Source organism: Lissotriton vulgaris, unplaced genomic scaffold (assembly GCF_964263255.1).
Source record: "Lissotriton vulgaris unplaced genomic scaffold, aLisVul1.2 SCAFFOLD_4134, whole genome shotgun sequence".
Classification (NCBI taxonomy): domain Eukaryota; kingdom Metazoa; phylum Chordata; class Amphibia; order Caudata; family Salamandridae; genus Lissotriton; species Lissotriton vulgaris.
Genome location: NW_028247047.1, coordinates 84151 through 98274, shown reverse-complemented (window position 1 = coordinate 98274; position 14124 = coordinate 84151). Strand labels below are relative to the sequence as shown.

At 40.7% G+C, this 14124-nt stretch overlaps 1 protein-coding gene across 1 annotated transcript in view; it reads right to left on the bottom strand.

Moving 5' to 3' along the window:
* Positions 1 to 14124, bottom strand: part of LOC147665646 (ectonucleoside triphosphate diphosphohydrolase 6-like) — a 169901-nt gene that overhangs the window by 72787 nt on the left and 82990 nt on the right. The window lies entirely within an intron of this gene.

The window sequence follows — 14124 nt, the reverse complement described above, 5'->3', positions numbered from 1 at the left end:
CCTAAAACTAAAGCAGCTAGGATGGGTTGGTTTGACAAACATTGCACCTCGACCCTCCGCGACCTTAAAAAGGCACTAAGTAATAAACCTTGTAATAATATTAACATCAAATTATTGCGTGTTAATTACAAGGTGGCCCTTTCCAACAGGAAAAAGGTCCTTCAAGAAGAAGCATGGCATAATCTAAACGTAGCAGTTGAAACACAAAACAGTAAACTCTACCGGGAAACTATTAACAGCCCCTTTTTAAATACAGATGGCATCCCGGAATTAACATCTTATGTAGCTTGCAACGCATGGATAGAACATTACACTAACATTTTCAATCCTGAGGGGAAGGCCTTGGAAACCCCGGCCCATAAGGATTCTGCTTGGTTGCCCTTACCATTGGGAATAAGTCTGGATGAGGTCTATGAAGGCCTGTCCAATAGTAAAGGAGGTAAGGCTCCGGGTCCAGACTAAGTACCTATAGACCTACTCAAAACCGAAATGAATCTGTGGGCGCCTATCTTAGTGAGGGTCTTCAATGCAGCAGCAGAGGGCTGCCTTCCACCATCCTGGGGCCAGTCGGTCATCATACCATTATTCAAGAAAGGCAGTAAATCGGAGGCGCGCAATTATCGTCCTATTTCTTTGTTGGATGCATCAGTCAAGGTAATGAGCCGCATCATGCTGAAGAGATTGGAAACCTGGGCAAATAACAAGGATATTTTAACCAAGGTCCAATACGGATTCAGGAAAGGCATGGCGACACTAGAACAATGTGTAAATCTAGATCTCTTAATTAACAAATGTACGGAAGTCAAAAAAGGCAGCCTGTTTCTTTGCTTCGCGGACTTGAGCAGCGCGTTTGATCTGGTTGACCACTCTATATTATGGCAGGTTCTGATAGAACAGGGTGCACCTAAGGAGATTGTACATTTCCTGGCCAGGCTTTATGAGAGGCTGTCATGCAAGGTGCGTTATCGTTCCCTAGGCGAATGTGCCTCTTTCTTTAAAGTTTCATGAGGCATTCGCCAGGGTTGCGTACTGGCTCCCCTTTTATTTTCTCTCTTTATCAACCAAATTGATTCCATTCTGTGCCAGACTCCCGCAGATGCACCATTGATAGGAGGAAAACCGGTCCCAATTTTATTGTATGCAGACGACGCTGTGTTATTGTCTCGCACACAGATTGGTTTACAGCGTCTTATCGGCAGATTCATGTTGTTTATTGAAAGTAGGAGATTATTAGTAAACAAATCTAAAACCTTTGTAATGTCTTGCGGGACGAAAGCCAAGAAAGCTAATTCCAGTTTCTTTATAGAAAAAGTTAAGATGACACAAGTCAAAACCTTTTGCTATTTGGGCATTACTTACGCAAGCAACGGGATGTGGCAATCTGAGTTCGACAACATTAGTTTAAAAATGGCAAGGTCTACCAACAGTATTTTTAAATTTTCTTCCAAACTTGGGGTGAGGAGTATCAAAGACATGATGAACATTTATAATGTAAGATGCGTCACATCAGCGCTGTATGGTGAGGGGGTGTGGGGTCATTGCATTGGTCCTACTGTGCAGAGAGATGAAAATAAGTTTCTTAGAAAGTTGCTATGTGTACCGACTTCAGCATCTGTAGAACTGATTCACGAAGAAGTCGGAATCAATCGCATCTCGGATCTAGCAGCATTGCGTCCCCTGCTGTCATGGCGTTCAATCTGGGCCAAGTCTGAAACACAATTTACCCAGGAGATAATCCTCGATTGTCTCAGGTTGGACCACTCCCCACGTATTAAGTGGCTTAAGTACATACACTATTGGTTTCATCTTCTATTTCAGTTTGATATTTTTCTTGACCCCAAATCTGTTGTTTCCATCCCCAAAAAAGACATAAAACAAAGGTTTTTAAACTATAAGAAGGAGTGTCATGATAGGGTGTCCGGCACGTTACAATCTGTGATGTTTTATCGGGATTGCAATTTAAATACCGGTTTCCAACCTTACCTCTCTGGTGTCACCCGTAATTCTCACTGGTTTGTTTTAACCCGCTTAAGGTTGGGAATCGTACACCACCTTGTTGCATTCCCTGAGATGAAAGCCAGATCTGATACTGTATGCCCCTGCGATAATATTTCACGCCAGAGCTGCTGCCATTTTTTATTGTTTTGCAAATTTTATCATTCTTTTAGGGTACTATATTTAAAACCCATCTTTTTAAAAAACAATGTTCGCTCTACGAAGAATGCTTTACAGCTTTTATGCTCTTTAAAGGATCTGGATATCTGCTTTTTCGTAGCGTCATATATACTAAAATGTACAGCTGCGAGGAAAGCCATAGTCATCTGATACATCTGATCATGCCTTGTTATTAACTTTGGCTTCCTGTCTGTAGATTTGTTTGTATATCTGTATGTACTATAAATGAATTTAGTTTGTATTAGGAAACAGACCGTGTATCATCCAAATCCTAATTTTTATTGGTCAAATCATGTTTTTAGAATATCACATACTATGTTTATGATGGTTTTAAAAAAGTCTTTAGATCTAGCAATTTTGATGAAATTTTAGGAATTAACCTAACATATGTAAACTTGTTCTGCTTGTATGGTTTGTTTTACAAATCGAATAAAAGCTTTTGAACTGAACCAAATTGGACAAATTGAAGCTTGTGTTATAACTAGGTGTTCACATCCCTGGGAGAGTGGTTTGGGGAGCACTGGACATTTGGTCATTGTGTAATTGCTTTTTGCTCCGTGCATAAGCAGAGTCTTTCTGCTTTCCCTTGTCTTCCTACTATGACCTCTTAGTCGGCTCTGTAGGTTTTTATGTCCTACAGAGGCTATTTTATTAAAACTATAAAAGTTGAAAATTGTTTGCTGCAAGAGTTTCATGTTGCTAGCAGATAAAGTTACTTAGCTTAGGAAACAATATCTGTGGTGGGATTTTCCAGCAGATTCTTTGCAGATTCCTCACAAGCTCTTTTAGGAAAAGGGATGGCATTAGAAATCTGTGTGCAAATGAGGTAGCCATCGGAAAACGTGTTACCAAAGGTAAGTACATTTTCTTGTGATGGACAAATCTTTCTGTACATTCCTCGCCATATGAAAATGCCCCAAAGCAGCACCTCCCTGGGAGGGGTACTGTAAGGAATTGTTTGTTTGGTAGACCGGGGTGTGAGCCCTGGTCAAGCAGCAAACACAATCCTGGTCAGAGTGCGGTCCAAGCCAACCATAAACTAACCTGTGCTCAACCCTCTGGTAGCTTGGCACAGAGCAGTCAGACTTAACTTATGGCACTGTGTAACATATTTGTGCAACACTTCAAACCGTAATAAAAAGTGAAAACACCACACAAATAGGATCCCTAATCAAGTTAGAAAAATAGAACTGCCTTTAATAAATAGGACAAGACCTAAATGAGATATTCATCTTTAAAGGTTTTAGTGAAAATAGCACTAAAAGGCAGAAAGCGCCAGCTGTGGATATCTGGATGGGCTGAACTGGGACAAAGTCAAAATTCAAAATTTCAAGCCAACTATGATGGAAGGTGGGCAGGCTACAAGCCAGTTAGGCCTGCTGAACAGAGTACCTTAAATCCTGGTTTGCGGAGAGGCTGTGATGAGAGGGTCTGCGCTGTCATCGAGGATCCCGCTCACCGGGCTTGCGATGCATAGTCCAAAACTAAGAATTAAGGACGCAGTCGGAGTGATGGGTTGGTTTCGAAGATCTGTGATGCTGCGATGCAGACTCTGGCGTCATCTTTTAGGCTGCAGTCAATGAAGGATGGGAGGTAGTGCAGAGGTGGTTCCGATAGGGCTGTGGTAGCGATGTGGGTCTTTGCGACGCTTCCAGTCCAAGCAGAAACAGTGATGCATCGGTTCTGCTCATGTTTGCACCGTGCAGCAGTGGAGAAAGGTCTATTCTACTGGATCTACAGAGGCTGGAAAAGCACTTTAAGCCCACTTTTCAAGGGTCCAGGACTGGGGTGGCACCATTTGGCAGGGTAGACTCAAAAATGGCAGATTCCAGGTGCAGCTACAAGGTTGTTGGAAGCCTGTTGTGCTCCTGAGGCTTCACATCAGGAAGCCAGCCAACTAGCCCTCATAGTCACTTGAGTTCAAGAGATTGTGGTCCAGTCCTTCTCTCCCAGGCAAGAGGGAAGCAGGCAGCAGATCAACACAGCAGAGCAGCAGTCCTTCAGATCAGCAGTCCAGCAGAGTGGCAGTCCTTTCAGTAGCCACAGGTCCAGAAGTGTTCTGAAGAGTTGGGGTCTGAGGTTCAGTATTTATACCCAGTTGTGCCTTTGAACTGAGGAGAAGCTTCTAGAGGCAGGCCTTTGAAGTGCATAGGTGCCCTAACCTCCTGGCCGTGGCTCCAGACTAACTGCAACGGATATGCAGCCCTTTGTGTGGAGGCAGGACATAGCCTTTTTATGTGTAAGTGGGGTGGGGCCCAGCACCTCGCTCTCATCCTGCCAGTGATGGCTCAGCCAGTCACATCTAAGCTCCCCATTGGGTGTGGCTGTCTAGAAGGAATACACAAAGCCCAACTGTCAACTACACCCAGTCATGTGCATAGAGGATGCTCACAATGTGTTTTCCCTATGCGCATTGTGCCTGAAGTAGCACCCACTTTGGATGAAGCTCTGGCTGCCTAAAATGCTTTTGTGAAACCTTTGAAGTGGTGACTCCGTTCTCTCAGCTTAGAAGGAGGAAGGCGCACAGAGTCAATTAGACATGATGTTGGGGAGGCAGGTGGGTTGCCTTTGACTTTGATGAGGATACCCCTGAAAGAGTACTAGGATTACAGGTAAGTAACTTATCCTTCTCTTCCAGGGGATCCTCATCAATAGTCATAAGCACTGAATAGAACAGCAATCCCATCCTCCGCCTGCGGGCAAATGAGAAACAATGAGCACACAAAACTTTTATCAGCATAGGAACAGATTTCTCAAGGAGGCCTAGCCCACTTGAGTGTCCGCTCTGGTATCTGAATCGAGACTATAGTGTCTTGTAAACATATAGATCTCCAAGTGGCCGCTTTGCAAATATCGGAAATCAGTACATTGTTAAGGAAAGCCATTGTAGCTGTTTTTCCTCTGATAGAATGAGCCCTAGGCCTACATCAAAGTGGCATTTGCGCTACCTGATAAGCCAGTTTGATACATGACACTATCAATCTAGAGATGGACCGCATGGAAGCTGGAAAACCTGTTCGGATTGAACCGTAACTAATGAACAGTTGATCTGATTTCCTAATCGTCTTAGACCTGTCCAAATAGAATTTAAAAACCCTTTTCAGGTCTAAAGAGTGAAGGGACCTCACAGCTGGCGGAGAGTGATTTGGAAAAAGTTAGGAAGCTAAACGGTTTGGTTGACATGAAAATCCGACACCACCTTGGGAAGGAAGGAGGGCTGGGTTCTCAAAACAACTGTATTGAGATGAAAAACTGTGTATGGTTCTTTCGAGCAGAGAGCCTGGATCTCTCTCACTCTGCGAGCTGAAGTAATCGCCACCAAAAAGGCTGCCTTCCAAGTTAGGCGCTGGAGGGTTGCCTTGTAGAAGAGTTGAAATGGGGGCCCATCAGTTTAGAAAGAACCAGATTTAGCTCCCAGGGTGGAGAAGGAGGCCAAATAGGTGGGTAGACTTTCTTTAACCCTCGTTAGAAATCTTTCACAACCTGCATCTGAAAGAAATAAGGCTGAGACAGGGAGCACCTGTAGGCTGTGATGGCAGCCAGGTGCACTTTAATTGAAGAGAATTTTAGACCTGCCTTAGCTAGGTCGAGCAGATAAGGTAGACTCACATCCTTCTGCCCCTTGGTAGGGTGGTAATTATTTTGCACACACCATATTTAAAAACGTTTCCATTTACAAGCATAAGAGTGTCTTGTGGAAGGTCTTCTTGCTTCTTTCAAGATGGTCATGCAGTCCTGAGGGAGTCCTAAATAACCATATTGGAGGACCTCAGGAGCCATGCTGCCAAATTCAGTGACGGAAGGTTGGGTTGATGAATGCTCCCATTCCCATTCATCTTGGACAGCAGGTCCGGTCTGCACGGCAATCTCTTGTGTGGATGTCGCTGGTAAATTCTACGCCGATCCCGAAGGGGAAAATATCTGAATTTTGCTTCTCGATGTCCATCTGGCCCTCTTTTTCTTCTGTCTCACAGGAGACCTACCTCTCTCAGGAAGTCCATAGAGGGGAATCCTTTCCCTCTCCTTGAGAGTTCTTCTAGACAATTGCTTGCAAGGTTGACAGGTCTCAGAGAAGTGAGAGTCAGTTAGACAGAGAATACACAGAGAATGTGTATTAGACCTGGCCTCCTTCTTGCCACAGGAGAAGCAAGAGTCAAAAAGAGATGGCATTATGACAGAGAAACAATCACTTTCTGTAAAAAAAAAAACAGTTCCAGTTTTTATGTTACAAATGCTTTTATTTTCTATACTATTAGGGCAAATATACACATTTTCATGTAATTTTGAACATGCAAAGAAGCTAAAATGTAATGATAAAAAATTGAATAGCAGCAATAAATCAACACAACAACAAAGCCACATGTTGCAAACATCGGAAACCGAAGTTGATACGGAATCATTAACAAGCACATCGGGCTCTGAATATAGCAATTATGAAGGGCATAATCCTAAAAAAATTGTGTTGAGTTTGGGTGAAGAAATTAATTTTTTTAGTGGAAGATCGAAACAGACTCTCTGTGCGAGGAATCGAAACAATCAAACAGAAAAAAGAGAAATGCAAGGAGGAGACAAGGCGAAAAAAGCAAAACTAACAAACCACAACCAAAGAAAAAGCAACAATGGTACAGTAAGCAGCGTTAAAGGATCTGATTATCACTAATTTGTCTAATATCACCCTCACGCAGCAGAAAAACAGCTTCTTTCTTTGGGTCTCAATTAATGTCCAGAGAGGACATTCAACTACGCAAGTACCAGGATTGACATATTCTGTTTTATTAGGAAATTAAAGCTGAAAAAGTTTTTCACAATCAAAGCGGGCAAAACAGATCTCAATGTACCCCCCGAGGATAACATCAATACGGACAGACCACCCGCACTCCTAGCATCAGATACTGAGACTCTTTTAACCCTTCATGATCTGGGAACATCTACAAACGACTCACAACAACCAAATGATACATATGAAGTGAGCACTCAGAACCGCCTACAAAGAATTGACATTCCACAGAAGGGAGCAGGAGAAAGTCCATTTAAACCAAAAAGTACTTTAATTCCTATCATGCTGAAAGACGCCATAGACATTTTCCATGAGTGTGTGACAGAGGATTTGAAACGACTAAATCGCACAATCAACAAGCGAAACAATCATAAAAAAAACTACAATGAAGTGCAATGTGAAATTGATGAAAAAACTAGGTGACAACCAAGAAATAATAATAAATTAATCGATAAGGGAGGCAAAATTGTCTTATGGCCTAAAAAAAGAGTACATCCATGAAGCCATGAGACAATTGAATACTGAGGAATGCTACAAGAGATCGAAACTGAATGAATACAAAAAGGCCAAAGAGGGTTTAAAAAAATAACTTTTTCAATATAAAAGAGGTTTGATTTCAGCAACAGAATTTAACTTTCTACATATTGATTGGCCAATGATTCCAAGCATGTATTTAATCCCCAAAGTGCACAAAATGGTCTCTACAACGCCAGGCAGACCCATTATTTCTGCTATAAATAGTGTCAGCGAACACATTTCACAGTATGTTGACTACTACTTGCAGGACTTTGTCAACAACCAACCAAGTTATATTAAAGGTACAGGAGATTTCTTGAACAAACTTAACATAAAATGGGACGATGGTTTGATTTTAATAACACTTGACATTGAGTCACTTTATACAAGTATCAACCATGAAACCGGACTCAATGCTGTCAAATTCTTTTTGGAGAAGAGACCATGTGAATATTATTGGCACAACAAAATATTATGTGATTTAATCTCTTGGTGTCTTAATAATAATTTTTTCATGTTAGGAAAAGAGACCCAGAAACAAATAAGGGGTGTGACTAAGGGATCCTGTTTCTCCCCCAGCTATGCTTGTTTGCATGTCGGCTGGTGGGAGGAACAGGTCCTGACAAAAGTGCGAAATGTACATCATGCACGTTACTGGCTAAGATATATAGACGATGTTTTCATTGTGTGGGATGGGGATGAGGAAGGTGCGCAAGAGTTTGGGAGTATGTTGAACGATAATTCTAGAAACCTCATTTTCACATCTAATATAAGCCTAAACACCTCCTAGATCGCATACCCTATGGTGAACTACTCAGACTTAAACGCATCTGTAGCACACACCACATGAGTTTGACAGATGCTCACAAGAAATGTTAGTGAGACTGAGAGAGAGAGGCTACAGTGAAACAGTCCTCACCGAGGCAGTGAAAAAAGCACAAGAGAGGCCTAGAGAGTCTCTATTACTCCCATGAGATTGAGGGCAACCCGAATGAGGAGAATAGTCCCTGCCTCATTATGACTTATAGCAAGCAAGCAAGAAAAATTAAGTTGATTATCAGAAAAAATTGGCCTATAGTCCTAACTGATGGAGTTCTAGGTAGCAGACTTCCTGAGTTACCTGTTATTACATACAGAAAACCAAGATCAATGCGGAGCCCATTAGTAAAAAATTACCCCAGAATTGAACGCTGCCAATACATAGCTTAAACCAAGGCTAGGCTTCCATAAATTATCCTCTTGCCGAGCCTGCAAGTTCGGCATCAACACTACTCATTACAGTACTCCATTTTCGGATATGAGTGTGGCCATTAAAGGTAGCTATTGCTGCAGAACTGAGTATGCTGTATATGTTCTGGCGTGCACCTGTGGCTTGCGTTATGTGGGAGGTACAAAGTTGCAGGTGCACGTCAGAATTTTGCAGCGTCTCAGGGCGATCGTTATTAACGACAATGCATATCCGGTCGCTAGACATTTCAAAGCTGTACACAACAATGAATTGAAATGTCTTTCATATTACGTGATCAATGCAGTTGCCCCACTGAGAAGGGGCGGCAACAGAGAAAAACTGTTAAGAAAATTAGAGACACGTATAATTTTGGAATTAGACAGCAAGGCACCGAATGGGTTAAACACTACAGAAGACATGCACAATTATCTATGAGTATTATGAACCCATTTGTTTTTCTGCTCAGGGGATCATGTTTGTTTTAAAGGTTCTGATATTTGAAGAGTTAAAGGATTTTGAGAGACGGAGGGCCAATGCAGTTTATGCGCATATATGATAGAGAGTGAATTTTCATTTTTTAAGTTGATTAGGGGATATTTACATTATAGTCTTGTAAATACACTTTTGAATACGGTTTATAGCGAACTCTCATTTTTTGCCAACATTACTTTCACAGTGTGGTGTTTTAATAGAAGTGTAGGTTAGGTGTTTTAATCTAAGGTTTGTTATATATTGATTATAAACACAATTTTTTAAGGAATTTTGGAGTACTCTAGCACTTTAATATCACCACATGTTTACATATGAGAATTATTACAGACAGTTTATCCAAATTAACAACTTGATCAATATTTTGGTTGTAATTTAGCTGGGAATGTACTTAAATGCATTTACGCAAATAAAAAGATTTTCTTCATGATTCTATTCATAATTAGATATACTCATGTTCTTAAGTGGATCATAAACGCAATACTCATTGATACAATTGCTGCACACCAAAGACCCATATTTTGGCAAAATGTGCACAAATTGCGATGTTTTGAACCATGATTCTTCACATATTTATTCATTTTTCTATTTTAAGGATTTTATGTATGTATTTGGGTCAGTCATATGTTCCACAATAATATTAGAACATGTTTTATATTGAATATTTATATATTTATCTTTTGCACATTGTCAATTTAAATGTAAGCATTTATGCTGTTTACAATGTTTAAATTGTCTCGCTATTTCAGCAGTTTTGCACAAGGTTTAAACAACTGATATGCCTGTGTATGTAGTATTTTCTCCATGTTTATGCAAGTGGTCATGCGACTCACTAATAGGTGGACCCCTAGCAAACATAACATCAATGGCGGATGCAAAGTTTTCAGTGTGATCAAGGGCACAGCGTGCCGGAAACGCGTCGCAGAAGGAAAGAATGATAAAAGAATTTCCTGCCTCAGCTGCTTGGGTCAGTCTCTCTCTTTTCGCCACAAAGGAAGTTCTGAGAGTTTGATTGATATATATATATATATATCTTCATATATACTTTTTATTATTTCCAGGGTCCCCGCGTATGGGTGGGAATATTCAGTGCTTATGACTATTGATGAGGATCCCCTGGAAGAGAATTTTGGCTTCCTGACTACATGAAATGGTCTCAGATACACTTGGATTTTTGGCTTACATATGAAAGAGCTTGACTTTAATGTATGTTTCCTGACATATTGCTACAGCATAAAACACTCTGGAGCTGAAGCCTTAAAATTCAAGCTCAGTGAGGTAATAGATGGTGAAAAGCTTCACAATAATCCATGGGCGCAACAACTGGGAAAAGCAATTTTAGCTCTGGAAATGAAGTTAGAATAGCCTGAAGTAACATTTAAATCCGTGTCCAAATTCTAACAAAATTAATTATACTCTTGTGCACAAAAGATCTCAAAACTCTGGCAACTTTTTACAAAGTTCCAATTCTATATATATTTTTTTTATTTCTTTATTGTTCAGTTCATAACAAATACTATAGCATATTCAAAACATACAAAAATCAAAGTATTAAGCAGCCTGTTGCAAGGAGGAGGGAAAAAGAAAAGAAAGGGAAATCCCAGCAATGCAAAAGAAGAAAGTGGTTAAACAATAGTGCATGAAAATCAATCTAGCTAAACAAAAGCAAGAACACTAATCAGGACATTCACTTTCCATTTGGTTTATCATGGGCTGCTAAACTGAATCCCTAGTTGCTTTTTCTTCAATTACTTTAGCCGGTATAGATTAAATTCTAGATGGAATAAATTATAGAATTTAGCGCGCCACATTTCAGATGAGGGCGCCTCGGGCTTCAACCACATAGAAGCGATACATAATCGAGCGACTGACATAGCCATAAAGAGAAGGAACCTGTATGGATAATATAATAACGAGGAATCCCAATATTTACACTGCCCAAACAGCATCAAATCTCTAGATATCACCACATTGGTATTTATAAGATTAGAAAGAAATTGTGCAATAGATAAAAGAAAAGGTTCCAATACACTACAATCAAAAAATATATGAACAATGTCAGCCGTCGCAGATTGACACCTAAAACATTGACCATTATGCATATCCCCCCATTTCATCATTTTAGCCGGTGTATGGTATAAATTAAACAGCGTTTTGTAATGTTGAGCCCGTAAATTAGCAGTTAAAATAACTTTGGAAGCCATATCGATAGAATCTTGAATAAACTGGCCAGAAGTGCCCAGTCTTAAACTCAATTTTACATCTTGGGCTTCGATATCATCACTCTGCATACTCAGCAAGCTATCATATAAAGTTCCAATCTTAGCCAGTTTATTTAAAGCTTGAAGAAGATCATTAGTGGCAATAGACATAATACTGCGATGCTTAAAAATAAAATCCCGTAGCTGTAAATCATTTAAAAAATCATTCTGAGGGATTGCATATTTATCTATCAGCTCGGACAAAGTAACCATAATACCGGCATTGAACATATCCCCTAAGCTACGGATACCTTTGTCGGCCCAGGACCTCATCTTAGTGCCCCAAAATATTAAAGGAAATAATTCAGTAGAGTCACATGGTGTATAATAATTAATGTGGGTCAATACAATGATTTTACATATCCATCTCCATTCTATAAATGCTGCTAAGACCATCTTAAATCTAGTTCTTTTATAGTAGCTTGGTTCAAGAAATCTAAGCAACACTTGTCGAGATTGATATCCCAATAACATTGTATAAATATTTGGACTTTCAAACATCTGTGTCTCTCCCCCGGTCACCAAAATTCTCATATTTTGAAGAAGGCAAGCTAAATAACAAAAAGCAAAATTCGGAACCCCCCATCCTCCTCTTGAAAGTGGTAATGTCATGTATTTTGAAGCCCGCCGAGCGGTCTTCTAGCCCCATATAAACCGATCAGTTATAGATTGTAACTGCATTAATTGCGGACGCGTCAATTCCAAGGGTACTCTCCGGAAATAATAAAGCACCCTAGGTAGTATGCACATCTTCAAAACGTTACGTCGCCCCACCATCGATAAATGCAGGCATTCCACCCTTTCCAACTGCCGCTTAACTGATCTTAATATATCTGCCCAATTCACAGCTACGATATCCTGAAGTGACATCCTAATTTTGATCCCCAGGTACCTGGCCTCATGAGTCACTCACAGTTCATTAGAGCATAGCAGAGCAGAACAGATAACCTAGGTTTTTGAAATGTTTAATTTATAGCCCGAGCATTTCCCAAATTCTTTTGTTAAATGCTCGATTTCACTTAGTGCTTGTTCTGGGTCTGATGTTACTACCGCAATATCATCGGCATAGGCTAGAACCCGTAGAGGATGGTCAGCCACTATCATTGATTGTATACCCTGGGTAGTCTTAAGCATTCGCAGCAGTGGCTCAATAGTCTCAAGCATTCGCAGCAGTGGCTCAATATAAATTGCGAACAAATGCGGTGAGCATGGGCATCCTTGTTGTGTACCCAGTGTGATAAAAACAAAAGCAGATTCCTGCCCCATTGGACAGATCTTGGCCCTTGGTCGCTTACACATAGTTTGCAGAGCAAGCAAAAACAGAGAGCCAAACCCCATTTTATGCATTACAGACCACAGAAATGCCCATGCTACGCGATCAAAGGCTTTTTCAGCGTCTAAAAACACCAAGCCAATATTTTTGTAATACGCAGACGCATAATCTAGCACATCGATAACCCTGTGCAGGCGGTTGACCGTGCTCCTACCCGGAAGGAATCCATGTTGATGGTGAGAGACCAATGATGGGACAATTTGACTTAAACGATTGGCCAGAATCTTAGAATATAACTTGGCGTCTGCATTTATTAATGAAATAGGTCTATAAGACCCCGGGAGGTTAGGAGGCTTGTCTTTCTTTTTAAACACCACAATATTTGCATCGTCCCAGGAAGGAGGGGGGCTACCAGACTGAGTGGTGATGAAAGTAGCCAGCATGTCATCCTTAATAATGGGATATAGCATTTGATAGACCTCTAAGGGAAGTCTGTTCGGGCCAGCTGCTTTCCCAAGGGCAAGATAGTTAAGGGCGGTCTCTAATTCCAGCATGGATATTGGGGCCTCTAATTCCTCTTTTACAAGGAGCCCTACCGTAAGTAAATCAAGTCTAGATAAAAACTAGTCAATCTGATCTTGAAATATACTACCCTGGGTATATAACTCCTTATGATACTGTTGGAAAACATCCATTATACCATCCGTCGTTTCCACTAGACAGCCCTGACTATTCTCCAACGCCTCTATTCGTTGAGATGTTTGCCGACCACAAAGTCTTTGAGCAAGACATCTACCAGCGACTTCGCCATACTCGTATCTCTCGGTTTTATTTATTTTATACTGAATAGCTATATCCTGACTCCAAACCCCATTAAACTTCGCCTTACAACATGCTACCTTGGTCTGGGCAATTTGGCTATCGCTATGCGACTTAATTACCTGGATGAGTTCATGCTCAGCATCTTTAAATCTAGCAACAGCTTCTCCACTACGGATTTCCGTCTCCTTTGTTTAGCCCACCCATAACTAAAACTTTCGCCCCTTATCCCAGCCTTAAAGCAATCCCAGACCATAGGTTGTGAAGCTGTACCTCTATTATATTCTAAAAACGCTTAGCCCATACTTCAATATGGGCTACATATTCTTCATCAGCTGTTAATTTTTTACTAAATGTAAATGACCGTTGTACCCGCTTAATGTTAAAAAAAGACAAGTCCATGTCCAGGGGACCATGATCGGATGTAATCCGTGGCATTACTTGCATTCTAGCCCCTGTAATTAATGATTGAGGAGCAAAGATATAATCCAATCGGACAAATTTATTATGTAGAGATGAAAAAAACGTATATCCAGGGTCCCCAGGATTTGCCATTGGCCATCCATCAACTAACATCATACAAAGA